Raw genomic sequence first — 15,233 nt, forward strand, 5'->3', positions numbered from 1 at the left:
AAGTCCAATAAACTGGACTCCCTCTTTCTGGTTCAGAAAATTTCTAAAGGTAGAGATTGAGACAGATCCTAGCCTAGTTTTCAGGAGCTGGGAGTTTCCAGCTTATACCCGATAGCTTATAGAACTGGGAGCTTTATAACCAGCTCTCAGTTTTAGACACTGTCTTCCTTTATTTCTTCAAACGTTCCTTTTGGATAAAACTTACAGTTAGACTGGCTTTGAGCAATTTATGTTGTTATACTGCCATAGGCTTATGCTACTGCAGGACAAACTCACCACTTTTCTCTAATTTTTTCTTCTTCTACTCTTCTCCAATTTGCGTTATTTGCTGTTATTTCAACCGTTAACTTTGTTTTCTCTCACCTGGTCTGGCGATCTGATTGGAACCTGGAACATTTCAAAACCATTTGGAGATATGTCATCATTTTAGCAACACGGTTCTCAGGTAGAAATTTCTGTCTGAACTGATATCAGAGGACAGAGTTGTAGTTATGCCACAGTTATAATTGGCTCCATACTTATTTTGCACTATAATGTTTCAAGACTTTACACATAGTTTGTTGCCATGAGTTGGATGTGCCTACATCAGATGCTGCATTTCTTCTGCAAGTCCATTGTTGAGAGAGTCTTCTCTTCTGCCATCATCTGTTTGGGGGAGCAGCAATCTGATAGGGAAGGCTGGTTCTGTTCTGGTTCTGGTTCTGTTCTGGGAACGACTGAGGATTCTTTGGAGATGATGACACAAAATTAATAAAATTATGGACAACCCTGACCAACCTCTTCTTGAGTCTGTCTTACAAAAACAGAGTGCTGTGATACAGACTGCTAGAGGAGATCTTTCCTTCTAATGGCCATCACTTTCTACAATAACTTCGGAACATTTTTTTAATTAATATGAGCTACAACAACATTCTTTTCCCGTTTTGGGATCAATAAAGTATATTTGAATCTGGATTTGAATTATAACTGCAAATTATCCAGGCATTATTAGTAGGTTATGGTTATTAGGCTATTAGTCAAAATCCATCAGATGTCAGAGTTAGGCTTAGGAAAATATTAATATACACACCTCACATTTTATTTTTTATATGATATTCAACCTGCTGCCAACCTTGCAAATACAAGCAGGAACAGACAATGGCTGCAGGTTAGAGGTGACCGCTTAAATCACCCTCTATCTCAGACTCGTGTTTGACAGAGTTTAGTCGGTGGTCATGAGACAACAGGCAGAGGAAAGAGATTCCCCTCTGCCCCTCTGCTCCACACCTCCCCCCATGCATGCTCCCATCCCTCTGGAAGCCAGCCTCCTGACCCTCCATCCCCCATCACATCCAATCACCGGCCGGCCTCTCTCTTTGCTGAGCGCTTGACGATGAATGGCTCAGTGTTTTTCACAGGGATGTGAATGCAGAGCGTTGCCCTCTGACAGACAGGCTCACTCATTCACACTCCGTTTTTTACTTTCTCCAACTTCTCTCTGCCACCCTGCTATGAATGCTAGCTTTTTTCCCCCCCTCCCTCTTGTTTCCCAGAATCGCCATTTCTAGACTGCTGTGTGAATTCAGAATAAAAAGAAAAAAGTTTGACTAAAATATGAGGGTTACACCTCGGCCAAATGTTCTCTTTCATTTGGACCTTGTAACCTTTACAATCTAAAGGTTACAGGCTTAGAGACATTTTATGCAAATATTCACTTTATGAAATTTCTTGCAATTTTTAAAAGAACCAAAATTTTATTTCTATTTTTAGGATTCAAAATAAAAAAAGACATAAAAGAGGATAGATTTTTATTTTATTTTTTAAAATCACATAGATGCCAACCTAATGACAAGAAAAACAGACATGAAAACATACTACTGGCATTTTTAGTTTCATTCTTTGTGAACAGTTAGTTTAAATATTGCACGTAAATATTTTTAATAAAAATTATTTATTATATCTGTAAATAATTAACTGGTTCCTTTTACGTTTTAGTCAAAGTAATTCAGATTCACTGAGGAAGGTCCAAAGAACCACTTGTTGATCTACACTCATCCTTTGTTACATTTGTCCAAACAATCTGACTGATCAAACCGTGTCCCGGAATCAGATGCATGTCTCCAGTCGGCCACTAGGGGGAAGCCGCTTCTCCACCACCGTCTGCTGCTGCATTTCACAATTTCATATTGAACCTCAGTGAGAGCGCATACATGATGCTGTTATGTTTTTTAAGCTACTGCTTGAAAGCCTTTGAATGTGGTGAAAAATGACAGTAAGGTAAAGATGATCAAGTTTATTCGCAGAGTTGGAAAGTAACTAGTTACATTTACTCAATTAGATTTACCCGAGTTACTTTTGTGGGGTGGGGGGTATTTTTAGGAGTATTTTTTTTACCAGGCTGTACTTTTTACTTTTACATGAGTAATTTTATTTTGAAGTATTGCTACGTTTTAACCAAAAAATTCACCAGACACAGACACACAGCTGCAGTTTTTGTTAAAATTCCATAAGTTTTTTATTGTTAGAAACTGATTTGGAAAGTTTATCTTTTGCCGGTCTTTGCTGTTTTTTTGTTACTATATGAATTATTGACATTTTTATTTTTAAAATACCAAAATTTCCACTTAGCTTTATATTTTGGTCCGTCCAATGAATGTATTTTTTAAACATTAAATGATTAATAATTTGATCCATTATTCAGTACTTGAGCACACTTTTTACCAAATGCTTTTTGACTCTTACTTGGGTAATTTCTTGGATGGGTACTTTTTACATTTACTTCAGTAAATATATGTTGAAGTAGGGCTACTCTTACTTGAATACAATTTTTGGGTCCTCTGCCCGCAGGTGCTTATTCGATTTAACACTTTCAATGTTAAACCACAGAACGGGACCTCTTTCTTCCAAGTGATCAATATGATAATGGTTTTTTTTATTATTATTATCGTTATTATCAGTTTTATTGTTATTTAAGCGCTAGCTTTCGATATTAGATTATATTTATAAACCTGACAGAATCTGGCGCAAACAGGTTTTTTCTGATAATGGGGTCGTTTTCTGCCGGCTTACAACCACAACGGGTTACCCCTAATATTTCTTCCCCTGAGATGAATTTTATTGCAGCTTGGTTGTAGAGAATCCCATGGGTACCTGAAAGCACCATTGTCCCTTCCCCTCTGCCCATCCCCTTTCGACGCCGGTGGAAATCTGGGCACTCGGAGCAACTCCAAGCATTTCAGGCACCATTCACCGGCTGCGGTAGGGGGTCGAAGCTTGCTGAGGGGGAGCCGGAGGGAACCCGCTTCACTTCGTCAGACTTTCTTCTAAACGCTATACGGAGAAGGAAAGCTGTGTTTTCTTCATGAAGCGCTTTAGTGTGTGAAGCAGAGAAAGTGGTCGGTGCTGGACCGGACTCTGGGATATTCTGTTGTTACTTAGGAGGAAAAAACGCTGCTGGTCTCTGCACACAGCAGCAGCCACACTGGACAGTTTGTGGGAACTACTGGAACTTGACCTGAGCTGGAATAAAGAAGCATTATTAGTCAGGAGAAAGTTGAACTCAGAGTAAGGTGAGTGGCTGGCTGTGAGTGTGTGTGTGTGTGTGTGTTGAATTAACCCCGCGCTCCTCTCAACTGTGTGTGTATTTTAGGCATCAATTAACAAAACAACCTTCCGTGTTTTCCCACTTGTTTCCCAGCATGAACCACGTGCTGTTTTTGATATTTTCGTTGAAGATGTTGACCTTTCTTTGGTTTGTATTTTACAACAGAACGTCTGCTAAGCACCCAATGCAGGGCCGGTGCTAGCAATTTGGGTGCCCGAAACCCAAATGCTTTGTGGTGCTCATGTTGAGCCATTTGGTGTTGGAAAAATTAAGACTCACAAAGAAACCAGATTTTAAGTGGTACTAAAACGAGGAAACAAATAAAGTCCATTCAATGAACCGTAGCAAAGAGAAGTGTGACACAGAACTAGGACTCGTCCTGTGTGAGTGATGTTAGAATATCACTCATTTTTGTTCTGATTTCACGTGTTTGATGCAAACCAAGAAAACCGAACAAACGGGTCTGAATTTATCACCAGAGGGAGAATAGCATCGCTCCGGGGATTAATCTTTTTCTCAAATAAAAACGTTACTTTTGTATATCACTGCATTTCATATAGTTTAAATTTTAATATGCTGTAATGAAAGTCAAGTTTATTACGATGGAACATTTTACAAAACGTAATTCAAAGTGCTTTACATGATAAAAACACAACTCAATAAATAAACCAAACAGAAATATTACATTACAATGGCAGAAAAAGCTGAAATAATGAAAAAGCAATAAGAAGTTGTCATCCAGATCAGAATTAATCAATGTCCCACTTATTATTATTAATCAGATATTAATAATAATCTCTGATTAATGACAGAGATTTTTTTTAAGGGTCTTTTCATAGATGTCATCATACAGGCTGTTGTAAGCATGATATGTGGGGTAGACGGGTGTGATTCCTACAATAACAGGCAGTTATTTTGGGTTAGTGCTAGCCTAGATGCTATCATTACTATTTCAGCTAGTTTTAGCTTTTTAGCTAATTATAGCTTTCACATGAGTTTTCTTCACCCTGTATGGAGTATTTTTACTGTATGTCGCTTGCTTTAGCTTTTTAGCTCACTTTAATTTATAAATTGCTGTGACATTAAAACACGGCTATTAAAGAAAAATATGTCATGCCTAAAGAAGAATTCCTTCTGTCATTTAAATTCTGATGCTAAAAATGACAAATTTGTGCCATTGTTTCACTCCAGTTGGGGGCCACACAACATCGTTACAAGAGCCATGAAGGGTCCTCGGACCACGCTTTGGAAACCACTGAATTAGATCATTGTTTCATTTTAAGACATATTATTATTATTTGTTGCTATTTTGATAGAGAAAATATCATATTCCAATTACAAACAACACTTTTCAACTGAATGAAAAGAACCATAACATGTCTGTCACCTAACCACTAAAAGTCAGAAGTCAGGTAGTTTTTTTTTTTTTTTTATAAAGCATTTCTTTGTATTGATCACAAACATCAAAATGTTTCACTGCAAAGAGGGAAATGAAATTCGTCTTGTGAAATGCTGTGTTCTTTTGAAGCTAAAGCCCAGGATGAAACATGTTTGGGATGTTTAAATACAGGCAGCGTCCCTTGAGGACAGGATGTTTTCAACCAGAATTGGTCTTTCTTTCTTTGAGACGGGTATTATGAGGATGTGCATCGTCCTCTGTGATTGGGTGAACAAACTACTTTCAGCTGCCGGTTGTTGCTTTTGTGTGAACAAACCACTCTGGTGGTTCTGGTTCTAAACCACTTATTGTCAAAATACAAAGCAAATGATGAAGGCCTCCATTACAATAATCTCCAAATAGCCATAGATGCAATTTCGGGCACCTGTTTTTTATTTTTTTTTATTTTATTTTATATCCAGAGTGAGGTCAGGTTTATGAACATGTTATATCTGCTGTTTGGACCGTGCTTGAGCTCCACATGCCAAAGGTATTGTTCAGGAATTTAATAATGAAAACCAAATTTAAGGAAGCTATTGTTGTGTCCCAGCAGTTTTCTCCTCTTGTTCCATTATTTACTCCATCAAAAATATTTAGGAATTACAAAGGTAATGTAATATTTTCTCACATGTATGAGTCAGTTCGTCCTTTTAAAACATGAACGATAAAACATGAGTGCACTGACTGATACAGTTGGGGCCGGTCGTTTTATTATTCATTGCTAGATCTACATAGATGTTTAGTAATAATTCTTATAGATTTAATTAACTCTTATAAGCTGCTTGTGGGTCAGACAGACTAACTGCATTTTATTGTTGAAATTCAATACAGACACAAACTTTTTACACTTAACTACAACAAAGATGTTCCTATCATCTTACATGCATCAGGATAAACAGAAAATATGGTTGCTTTTTGCCTTTTAACTTTAAAATAAAATTTTTAAAGAAAAAAGTAACACCCATTATGAGAAAACCAGTCAATTGAAAAAGTAAGTTTCTATTCAATATATAAGAAAACATTTACATTTATCTTTAAATTTACCTGTAAGGTTTTATTAATTTTTTTTGTTTGTACTTATATGAATATTTTTAATATGTCAATATCAAACAAATATTGTTTTTCCAAATATGATTATTTGTGGTTTTTCTAGGTTGACAGCGTGAAAAGGCAGTGACTATTAGTTCTCTACACTGAGAGTTGGTTTGTAACTAACTAGTTACATTTACTCCCTTCTATTTACTTGAGTAACATTTTTGAAAAAGTGTACTTTTAGGAGTATTTTTTACTACATTGTCCACTTGGGTAATTTTATTATGAAGTATTATGAAGTATCGTTAGTTTTACTTGAGTAAATTTATCCTCTACCCACTGCAACTTCACTACATAAGAACAAACATGTTTTAATCAGAAATTCACCAGACACAGACACACACATGCAGTTTTTAAAGTTTCATTAGTTTATTTATTGAAAGAAACTGATTTGGAAAATATTTATTTCGCCTGATTTTATTTTTTGTTACTTATATGAATTATTTTTGGTCCGTGAAATGCCAAAACGTCCACTTAACTTTATTTTTTGGTCCGTCTGATTTTGTAATTTTTAAATATTAAATGATAATTTGATCAGTTACTCAGTACTTTAGTAGACATTTTACCGAATACTTTTTTTTACTCTTACTTTACTAACTTCTTGGACGGCTACCTTTTACTTTTACTTGAGTACAATCTTTGGCGACTCTGCCCACCTCTGTCTACACTAAACAATAACCCGCTCATGAATTGTCAGTGAAGGTGTGAAATGTGATGAAGGGTGTCGGCAGCTGCACGGATGTCGCAGAGCCTTTTCATCACCGCGCTGCTTTCCACAAACAAACCAGCCTATGCAAACTCTACTCACCTGGTCTCTCCAACACAAGCAAGGCCACATGTTATTTGAGAGTGCAAGAGGACATGGGGATGGTGGCGCCATGCTTGTGCCTGCTTCAGCTTCTGATCACCAGTGTGCTGATATCGTCATTGTTGGAAAATGACTCTGCTTCTCGGATGTTGGGATTTCATGAAGACTCTTTTTGTGTCTATACGGGCTGGAGACAAAGAGTCTGGAAATCTTTAGAGTCGGGGTGCACCGATGGCAGTTTTCTGGCCGAGTTCAGGTATTAGTTGAGCTTTCGAGATCCTAATATGCTGCCACCATTAGCGGTGCAATTCTAGAATCTAAAATAAGATGGCCACCGCCCACCTTGCAATGCTCTATAGAGTGAATGGGTAAAGAAGATGAGTGGAAGGTCTTGTTCACTGCATAGCCTGTGTTGAGGTCTTTAACCTCGTCAGGTTTCCAAAACTGATCTAAATTAGCTGTTGCCTAGGAACAACCGTACCTGGAGCTACTTTTTCCGGCGTTGTCAGAAGAGTCCGTGGTGATTCAGGTTGCAGGTGTGAAAATTTGCTAACGCCTTAAAGTTCACCATTCTTTGGACTAAAGCAGCATAACTGAACTCTTCCTGTTCTTTTGTGCCATAAAATGAGACGCAGATATTCAGCGCTAATCAGACATAATCCCTGCCACTGGGCCTTTGCAGGAACTGGAAACTCAACCTAGTAGACGGCCATTAATCTCCAAGTCTCCTGCCTAACCAAAACAGGCCATATGCCAAGTAATGGAACCCCCGCTGTGACAATAACAGCCTAATAATAAGAAATAATCAAACAGTAAGTGTGCTCTGCTCAACTCCCACAGTCTGACTACTGGTATTTATTACTCTGCTTAGTGTACTTTTTTTTTTCACCTGATGTTCAGGTTGCCAAAATGGCAGAGGAGGTGTTGAGGATTTCCTTTGAAAACAGGGAGACTGATGATGACTCCCCCAGTGGAAATAAAGCAACCCAGATGCACGCTCCGCTGCTGTGGAATGTGGAGGAGATTTGAGATCTTTGAAAGATCAAGTGCTCTGTGAGCATGTGAATTATTAACTCACAAGGGCCTGCTGTATGCTCCCACGCCTTGATGGTCATGGTGTCTAAGTGTTGGCAGCGCGTTCTCCAGAAAGCAGCAGGTGCGGTTGTGTAAAGCTGGCGCTGAAACGGGTTTGAAGAGCTTCATCTCCGGAAGAACTGAACCGCTTAGAACCTGAAGAAGGCTTGTGTCCACGTTTTAGAGGTTGAGTGGGAATGAATAAATGTCTGAGTGCATGTACTGAACTAGGTCGGTGTACTTTTGGTTTCAAGAAGCGGTTTGTTTGATGTTTTTGATCATTTGGAAGAACAGTCAGCACTGCTGTCAGCACTGCAAAAAACGCAAAATCAGTGCAAATATCTTAGTAAACAAAACTAACTCGCAGGTAGTTTTTCAGTCAATAATTCCTTAATATTGATGAAAAAGATCTAGTTCCATTGACAGATTATTTCACTTATAACAAGACATTTTTCCTATAAGTAAAATAATTTCCCAGTGAAACTGGAACTGGAACCACTGTCTGTGCTGCTCACTGTTGATATGAAATCCGAAACTGATGGCGAAGTTTCCTGAAATGACTTGAATTCTCCTTTACTGGTGTATGAATAGCCCTGGATAAAACTGAAAGTGGTGAAACTGTGAAAGTGACTTAAACACCAAACCCTTTTTGCTCTGAGAACAGAGTACATGGTTCAAGTCATGCAGTGGTTCTGAGAAATGTCCACACCTCTGTCAAACCGCCAGGCGCTCAGGATGAAAAAAAAAAAAAAGACACTGTGATGAATCATCTTGAAGCAAAAAGAAATGAAAAATCTCGCTAGAAGTTTGTCATCTTGATTTTGTCTGTAACTCGGTGCTGAGCATTGCTTTCTTCCTTATTGCTCTGGTTCATAAGCAATAAGCTGCACAAAGCTGCAGACTCTGTTCTCTGTGTTGTTTTGAAGCCGGTTTTTAGGCAGAATCCTTCAAGTCAAGCTCTAATCCGCTCTTCTGTTTTACAGTAGGGTCTAATCTTAATCCAGTTTTAATTGAGCCTAATTAGACCTCGGATTAGGACAAGATTAAAGCTGCTGTTATCTTCCGCTTTACATCTTACATGGAACCTATCTCCATGTAAGACTGAGCAAAGCTGGGGAAGAACCATTTACCATTTGACATTTCGCTTTTTTTGTGATATTCCAAAAGAACTCCTCTGCCATTGTTTTTTTTTTATTGGCAATGAGTAAGTTATCGCAATAAATGATAATGTTGTTTAATTTGAGGTCATTTTCAAGTAATATAATGGTAATGGCAACCTATTTTAGACCACATGTACAATAAGCTCTGTTGATGACAATACTAACTGATTATGACTGCATCACAAGTAAAAACGCAGCGACCCAGAGAGAGACTCTTGAAGTTTCTCAGAACGACATATATAAATGGAGATGAGAGGTAACATTACAGACTTACAGTAAATATAGTTCTGTTTAACCTGACTGAGCTTAAACAAAGGAATACATTCATCTGACAAAGTTCCTGAATTTACCTTTAGAGGAAATTATAGATGTTTGGAGAAGCTTACAGACGTTATTCAAATAATTCAGTTTTACATAAAGTTCATTCAAGGATCAACACATTGTTTTTAAATTTTTTAAAGAAATGCTTAGGAAAAAATGCAGAATATGCACAATGTGTCGAACCATAATCCTGTCTGTCAATAAATCTGAACAGAAAACAGAATGACATTTACTGAACAAAGAAAAAATCAAGGTGAAAAAGAAAAAAACACATCATGGAATATGTGGTAACAAAATCATATAAAACTGAGGATTTTAGGAGGAAATGAGTCCGTTTTAGTATTTAGTCCTCAATTTTTTTACTGAGACAAATTTAAACTACAGACATGCAAACTGAAGTCAGCACATTTTTACTGGTGTGTGTTTTGCCTTCATGCACCTGCATGTAGCTCTGCAGCCTGCACAGAGAATGCAGATAAAACTGTTTGGATGTTTTCAGCTGGGTTTATTTTAGAATTTTCTTTCCAGAGGCTACATTGTCTGTGCACGGTCAACTTTAGAAGGGAGTGGGTGTGGGGAGATGACGGGGGAAAGCAGCCCCTTCTCCTTTGTTTCTTTTGTTGTGGAGGAGGCTGAAAAGAACCGGCCGCTGAAGGAGCGCCGCGTTAGGTGGAGGTTATGGATCCGTGTGGAGAGAGACTGAGGTGAGGAGCTGATGTTGGAGTATTTAATAGGCCTGTCACGATGACAAATTTTACTGGACGAGAAACTGTCCCGGAAGTTATCGCGATAAACGATAAAGTTGTTGTTTTGAGACCATTTTTAAGTTGTACAGCAATATTAATGCCATAATAATGCAAGAACACGTTCTCAAAGATCAACAAACTTTAAATCCTAAAGAGCATTTAACAACTGGAACCGGAAGACATTTTAAATATTCAAAATAAAAATAACAAAATAAATTATGAATTTTCTGTAAACAAAATTATCCTTAAAGGAAAAAAAACAGACTATTTGAGACCAAAGCACCAAACTGAAGAGTTTTATCACCCAGTTTTTGGTAGAAAGCAAGAAAAACGATAAATCATGCAAAAGGAAATGATTGCGTTTGTTTTAATTTATCATTCGATTAATTGATTAATTGATTTTTTGATTATTGTGACAGGCCTAAACAATGAGGACGAATGAGAGAGGGGTTATTTAAATATTCGGAGAGTGAAAAGAGAGGGAGAAAATGGCATAGTGGGCAAGCAAGAGTACACAATGAATCCAATAGTAACTAGACTTAAGATACATAATTAAACCACAGTAACAAAGAATAGCTAGACATAAGAAATAAACTAGAATCACTAAGAAAGAACTGAACTAACAAATACAGAAACGGGATTGGTCTGATGAAAATAAGAAACTGAAGAAAATGGAAATAAACAAACCCTGAAACAACTCAGGATCCTGACAGGCGGGGTGGAGGATGGGTGGGGTGAGGATGGAAAACTGTCGGTCAGTGGGAAAACGGCTGGTGTTTCCTTCAGTCTCCTCAGAGAAAGCACAGGTGAGTGGGTGTGGCTGCAGAGGTAATGTTCACCGTCTATTTGTTTCCCAGGCGGCATCATCCAATCCGCATCAGCTTAGTGAAACCAATGCTGCAACCGGAGGGTTTGTTACTGGATTTGGATCATTGTAATTACAGCGCTGATTGTTGACGGTAGGATTGTCATTAATCCTGGATTTGAATTTCTGAGAATGGTTTTGGGAGGCCTTCGTGAAACTAAACCGTCTCCAGCTGACATCAGCTCACTGGTTCTGGCTTTTTCACCCAGAGGCGGTGATATGAGAGGTAGCAGTGTACTGTGGTGACACCGGGAACCCTTTTTTTTTTTTTTTTGTTTTTTTTTTTTTTTTCTTTTTCCTCTTGGTCATACAAGCATGAATGTGTGTGGTTTTTCATGGCCAGAGGAGAGGCATGAAAAGCAGCGTTTTGAAATGCAGCCAGTTAGATGTCGTCCAGTGGCAACCATGAAAGCTCCTGGAGAAGAGTGAGCACTCAGTTTCCCTAGAAACGCCCTTTTTCTCTAGACAGCACGCTCTAATTTGACTCCCCTCACACACCCTACACCCCTTTCCTTTAAATGCTTTGGGGGGAGGACTCCTTTTATAAGGAAAAGAGGAGAGTTTCTATGGAGGGCAAAAAAAAAAAAGCCGAATGTTTGAAAGGCATATAAGTTTAGACCAGCTGGTGGGCTCCACAATGACCCAGCAGTCAGCCACGATGCCTAAGACTGCCCTACCTAGCTTAAAGTATGCAGCCTTGTGGTCAGAGTTGGGTAGTAACCAGTAACATTCACTCAGTTACATTCACTTCAGCAACCCTTTTGAAAAAAAGGTACTTTTAGGAGTATTTTTACTACGCTGCACTTTTCACTTTTACTTTAATTTTATTATGAAGTAAATCTGCTCTTACTTGAGTAAAATTTCTGGATTCTCTACCCACTGAATTAATTTAATCAGTTACTCAGTATTTGTGTCGTCTTTTTTACTAAATACGTTTTTTACTCTTACTTGAATAATTTCTTGGACGGCTACGTTTTACTTTTACTTGAGTAAAAATATGTTGAAGTAGTGCTACTCGAGTACAATTCTTTTGGATTCTCTACTCAGCTCTGCTTTTGGTTGCGGGAAAAACGACAAATGTCTCAGTTAGGAGCTTTTTTCAGCCTGTAGTAATGTTATGAAGTGGTGAAAATAAACTTTACTCAACTGGTGGCTTGCAATATTAAATATCTTTGTACTTTGTATCAAAGTTGGAGCTAGTGGCTCCCACAGGTCATCAAAGCTGGTCTCCTGGCAGCTCCTTTGATGGCCCGTTGGAGCCACTAGCTCCACTACTTTGTTGGGAAGCGATCTCACATTTTCCATGATGAGGGAAAATGGATGACAGGTCATGATGCCCGATGTCTGTACGTCTTCCTTCTCAGCTCACGGGGAATATTGGGTCACTCGGTGGGAGGCGGTATAGTGGAGCTACTGAGAGCTAGCATACCTGGTGTAAACAACAGTCACTGTGAATAAAATAAAAAATAGAGGTTAAAAAACAACAGCTCTCCAGAGGATAGTCATCTCAATTTTGAACAGAATAGTGGAGAGCACAGAAAGGCATGTAAAATAAGATTTAAAAACACAAGAAAATGTATGCTGAAAGCTGAGAGCTGCTGAAACGGGCTGCCAGTTTGAACGGTGCCAGAACACAAAGAACAGGCTGGGTCAGATACAGTTCACCATGTTTGGACCCCGCCCTGAAGAACCAGGGCTTCCCCCAGAAAACCTGCTAAGCCCTGTGGGGGTTCACCAACGCCCCAATGGGTTTTTGTAAAAAAAAAATAAAAATAAAAAATTAAAAGTTGACATGAAATGAGAAAATATGACAAGGTAATTATATGCTATGGTAAGACATTGTTGACAATACTCAAAGCTGCAGTCTATAACTTACAATAATTGTGTTTTTTTTTTGTTTGTTTTTTTTTACATGTTACAACTGTCACAGTATGGGACAAGATCTGTTAAAAACAAAAGGTTGATAGTTTTGTTAATAGGCTTACGGTTTCTTTCATTTCCTTGAGAAAATCCTTTCTTGGAGAGAGTTTTTACTTGGTAAATAGTTTGCTCTGTTCCATACGTTCACTGTTTATACCCCAGTAAAAGACAATGTACATTTTTGTTTACACTGATATTTACTGGCTATAGTGGACAAAAGCCACCTGCGAACAACTAAAAGGATCCTGTATATGTTGGGTATAAAGGATCAGATTACCCTACATCAGAGTTCTGCCTGCAAAATAACCATATTAATTACAGGGGTGTAAACAGACGATGTGTTTTTTTGTTGGATTAACATACAAACTTCCAGAAATCTGCAAAACAGTCGAAACACCGAGTTCCTTTAAATCTAGACTATAAACCCATATGTTCAGAGTTGCTTCTGAACCATGATAAATGAAACACTGACCAACATATTTTATGTGTATGATTTTTGGTGATGGCACTCGTCAAAATGTGACGTTTGTTCAGTTGTTAACTGCTTCTGCTTTTATTATGTGAAGCACCTTGAACCGCCTCGCTGCTGAAATGTGCCACACAAATGAACATGACTGACTGATACTAAAGCTTTATGATAAACTAGACAAACTCTAAATGTCGGCTCATGTTGTTGTTTATGCCGTATGCCATCGATATCATCATTGCGGCTCTACATCTACCCCCACAGTAGCACAGGCTTACTGTGCTCAGTATTGATTACTACAATAATCCCATGACCTAATACCCAACATAGTAGAGGATAATTAAAAGTGGCCTGATTTACATTTGTACCCAGTGAACAAGCACGATTTATGCAGCTAAAGGCATTAACTGTTTATTTGTGTGGGGTTTTGCTGATCCCACCAGTCACCTCACCATCTTCACATCTACTATCCATCTTTAAAGGTTATGCATGCGTCATTTTAAACACTACATGCCACTGCTAAGAAGATGCAAGCAGAAGAAAGGACCTATAGAGGAGAACACCTCAGAGACATGATTGAGCAGGATGGTTTGGTAGAACTTGCCTGGGCTGAGTCCTGATAGAAGATCGTTGGGATGAATTAGTGTGAAAATGACTCCAGTGCCAGAGCTCAGTAACTCTCCTGGAGGAGTGATCTTGCCTTAGACACACTTCATGAGCTTCTTCCTAAAGGAAGCCGCAGTAATGTCTTTTAATTAAGAATGGGATGTCATTCAAGTTCACGTGACAAAATACTATTGGCATTATAGTTTAGCAACACACATGTTTGGGGGAAATGGTAATTTAGGCTTGAGGGATCTGAATTGAATGAAACCCAGGTTCAGATGGTGCCAAACCTTTTGGCTGAAGTGGGTTAAAAGATGAAACAGAAAACCCCGATTCACTTCCCACCAAGTGCATATTTTAGGTATCTGAAGAAAGGAAAACTTCACATTTCTGTAGTTTAATTACAGAGCAGCTTTGCCTGAAGGCACATTCTCGCTGTTGATTTCAAAAAGGACGGCTCGGTAAGCGAGGAAACTGTGGCATTGTTGGTATCTGTGGCCTCGGGCGTGTGAGGGTTCCAAAGCCGCCGGGCAGACAAAAAAAAGATTTCAGTAAAAATGAAAAAGGCACTCGAGGTTCCTGAGGCGGTGCTGACCAAATCAAGAGTAAACCATGATTTGATTGTTCTGTCTTCCACACCTAGTGGTGGATCACATCTGCTTTCTACATGTAGCTGTGTGTAAAACGTCCTGGGTTAAAGGAAACCACTTCAATACTAATGATAGAATTTGCTCATGTTTTCAAATGAAGTACTTTTTAATCTATTGGATAATTATCTTCCACCCTTTTGTTGTTTCACCAGATGAACCATCATCTGATGTGGGTTTTAACCTTGATTAGAAACAACTGATTGGTTAAGAAAACATCATATATGCCGTTTACATGAACCGATTCACAGCAGTGCTCTTTTTCTTGGTAGTCAAAGCATTTCTGATAAATGTTAAATATAGTTATATTTTTAAAGTTTAGAATACATGCACATCTACAGGTAATCGCATATTGCTATGACTTTTTGTCATAATTCCACTGATTGGTTCTGAGCCTAGTTTGGGTCATTTGATTAATATGAAATATGAAGTTCAGTTGTTGAATATGCTTATTAATGTGACCGCAAGTGATTTCGTTCTTGCAGAGGTTAAACTGAAATCTGGCAC

At 38.4% G+C, this 15,233-nt stretch overlaps 1 protein-coding gene across 4 annotated transcripts in view; it reads left to right on the top strand.

Moving 5' to 3' along the window:
* Positions 1–3,186: 3,186 nt before the first annotated feature.
* Positions 3,187–15,233, top strand: part of LOC103147310 (plexin-B1) — a 66,715-nt gene continuing 54,668 nt past the window's right edge. For 2 of the 4 annotated variants that reach the window (XM_007565573.2, XM_016678311.1), the window contains exon 1: positions 3,187–3,548. The gene's annotated coding sequence lies outside the window, so the exon portion shown is untranslated. The remainder of the gene's footprint in view (positions 3,549–15,233) is intronic. The other 2 variants (XM_007565575.2, XM_016678312.1) reach the window with 2 other exon arrangements.

Source organism: Poecilia formosa, unplaced genomic scaffold (genome assembly GCF_000485575.1).
Source record: "Poecilia formosa unplaced genomic scaffold, Poecilia_formosa-5.1.2 Scaffold180, whole genome shotgun sequence".
NCBI classification, from domain to species: Eukaryota; Metazoa; Chordata; class Actinopteri; order Cyprinodontiformes; family Poeciliidae; genus Poecilia; species Poecilia formosa.